Source organism: Bactrocera latifrons, unplaced genomic scaffold, assembly GCF_001853355.1.
Source record: "Bactrocera latifrons isolate USDA-ARS-PBARC rearing strain unplaced genomic scaffold, ASM185335v1 scaffold_11, whole genome shotgun sequence".
NCBI classification, from domain to species: Eukaryota; Metazoa; Arthropoda; class Insecta; order Diptera; family Tephritidae; genus Bactrocera; species Bactrocera latifrons.
The window spans coordinates 963,363-966,294 of record NW_017534519.1 but is presented as its reverse complement, the minus strand read 5'-3'; the positions used below and the strand labels follow the sequence as shown (position 1 = coordinate 966,294).

General features: G+C 39.5%; 1 pseudogene; it reads left to right on the top strand.

Annotated features, from left to right (window-relative positions):
• The first annotated feature begins 241 nt into the window (after positions 1 to 241).
• Positions 242 to 738, top strand: LOC108972422 (annotated as a pseudogene).
• Positions 739 to 2,932: the final 2,194 nt, after the last annotated feature.

Here is a 2,932-nt window from a genome sequence, read left to right as displayed (position 1 = left end):
TTGAAGTTTGGTCTCCATAACATATATAAAATATTATATTTTGACTAGGGCTTAAATTATGGGAAAAAAACTTAACAACTTGAAATTTTATGTTTCCAGTAGAATCGCAGCTATAGAATCGTTTAAAATGTAGAAGTCTTTTAGAGAGTACTTTATGACGAACGTAAGTATTTTAGGGGCGCAAAGTATTATGTAAAGGTCTTGAATTCATCTCTTTTGAGTCGTCCATCCRCATCTGTTAATGCTTGAAAATATATTTTTCTTCTCTTTGTTCTCGTACGCAATGGCAGCAAATAAGGAGCGCCCGATGGAGTCCAACGTGGACTCGTCGGCAAGATCATCGAGCGCTTTGAGCAGAAGGGCTTCAAATTGGTGGCCAAGAAATTCACATGGGCATCAAAGGATATTTTGGAGAAGCACTATGCCGATTTGTCTGCTCGTCCCTTCTTCCCCGGTTTGGTCAACTATATGAACTCTGGCCTAGTGGTTCCCATGGTTTGGGAGGGTTTGAATGTTGTGAAGACTGGTCGTCAAATGTTGGGAGCTACTAACCCAGCTGACTTTTTGCCTGGTACTATCCGTGGTGATTTTTGTATCCAAGTCGGTCGTAATATTATCCATGGCTTGGACGCTGTTGAATCAGCAAATAAGGAAATCGCTCTTTGGTTCAATGAGAAGGAGCTCGTTTCACGGCAGACAGCTGCTGAAGGTTGGGTATATGAATAAATTCCAACTCAGTGGCCAGCATGACTATTCGCTCATACGTTAAAAGTTAAGAAAAAAGTTCTCTGTTCTAACTGAATTCCAATAATTTTGGGAGCAAAAAAATCATACTAGGATGAAACAATATATGGACAAAATATTAAATCAGCTCTGAACTATGGATTCGCTCAAACCTTACCCCACCTAATATGTATTACAGGGATGCCTTCTTAAAGACTTGCTAGTTTTTGCTCCCTATGTAATTTTTACGATTTCAAATATTATTAGTCCACAAATTTAAAATTTATTTCGAGTCGGTTGCCATCAACTTTAAATATATGATTACTTGTACCGTATGTAGCGAACATAGTTGGATCACTTTCAGCTGCGGTGAGGCAACACAATCAATCTTCTCTTTGTGGCTGCCTGAAGTGGTTGGCGTTGTTGTGGTTGTTGTTGCTGCTGCTGCTTTTGGTGCCTCATGTTAATTGCATTTTTATGTTGCATTAATGTTAGCCACATSACGGTACACCCTCTTATATGTTGCATGTAAGTTTTTTGCTTTCCATACTTGAATCCCCTTGCAGGTTGCATGCGGAAAAATCGTTTGTACCTAAATTCCAACATACACGTGTTTGTATGTTTGTAATAAAAATAAAAAAAACATTTGACTTGTTTACATTGAGAAATTAACGTAATTTATGTTCCTACCACAACGTGCCCATTTATTTTATTTCATTTCCAAAATGCCAACTGCTTGTATTTCTTACTGGAATGGTGCAGAGGTTTGGAAGAGCTTTTTGGAATTTTAATAGATTGACAGAAAAATGTTTGCAATTATGTAACTAGCACTACACTTTTCATCAAATTAAACTTAACTCGTACCACAGTTGAACCACATATTTCTGAGAAGTAATTATTGCTCATATTTGTGTGTGAGTGATTACTAATTGTCAGAATTATTTTACATGTGTCACCAGCATATTTTCGGAGAATTTCCAACAGTTAGCTCACAAAGAGTAACAATCCAAAATTTTCATATTAATTAAGTTAAAATCGTAAATATGTATATTCCCAATATTATAAAAAGTGATCCATTCCTAGATCCCTACTTYTTTAAAGAAATGACACAKAAACTTCAAATTTAATGRAAATGTTTATTATCATTCGAAATAATGAGCAAAAGCATTTCGACTGRTAACTGGCGAATGACAAACTTGAKGTTCCACTGATTGATGCGATATGTGAGAAGTGGCGCCGTCTTGTTGAAACCAAATGACGCCGAGCTCACAATCTTCAATTTTAGGCATCAAATCGATATACTTTTGGTTGGGWGCGTTTTTCATGTGGCGGGTCCCAAACTCAGCGCGAAACCCTGAAGAGAAATGGTTCGTCTTCTCAGTTTAACTCRCCTTTAGAATGATGTTCCTTCGCTACACAGWAGATACTTGGTCTAAGACCGGAAGTCATGAGCTGCTTGAGCCATATGTATCTGGTCACTCTYTCTTGCGAAGCAAATGGGTCTGGTAGTGAACGAGGGCAAAACGAAATATCTACTGCCATCAAGTCCATTCGTCAAAATTGCGACTTGGCGCCACGTCACTGCTGAGAGTAATAACTTCGAAGTCGTTGATAATTTCCTCTATCTTGGAACAAGTAAAACCAGCAACAACAATCTTGCGAACATGTGCTACTTCGAACTAAGTAGGCAATTGAAAAGTAACGCGCTTTTTGGACTAAGCAAAGACCAAACTCGATAAGTTACTCATTATTCCCGTCTTGCTGGCATGGACGATGACGACATCTAATGAGTCCACGTTACGAGCTTTCGAGAGAAAGGTTCTGCGAAAGATTTATGGTGCTTTGCGCGTTGGTCACGCTGAATATCGCATTCGATGGAACGATTAGCTGTATGAGATRTACGACGACATTGACATACATAGGTCAGGRAGCTAAGAGGCAGCGGCTACGCGAGCTAGGCCATGCCGTCCCTAAGGATGAAATCACTCCAGTTTCAACAGTATTCGACGTAGTACCTGGTAGGGGAAGAAGGAGACCTCCACTCCATTGAAAAGACCGGGCGGAGAAGTACCTGGCTTTGAATGACTGACGCACTGTTGTAAATTTGGCTACAACCGCGTAAGCGGTGTCTACGCCAATAAAGAAGAATAAGAAATATATGCACTTATCGAAATATCTGGGCACAGTGGGCCTTGGGYCGAAGCGCGTT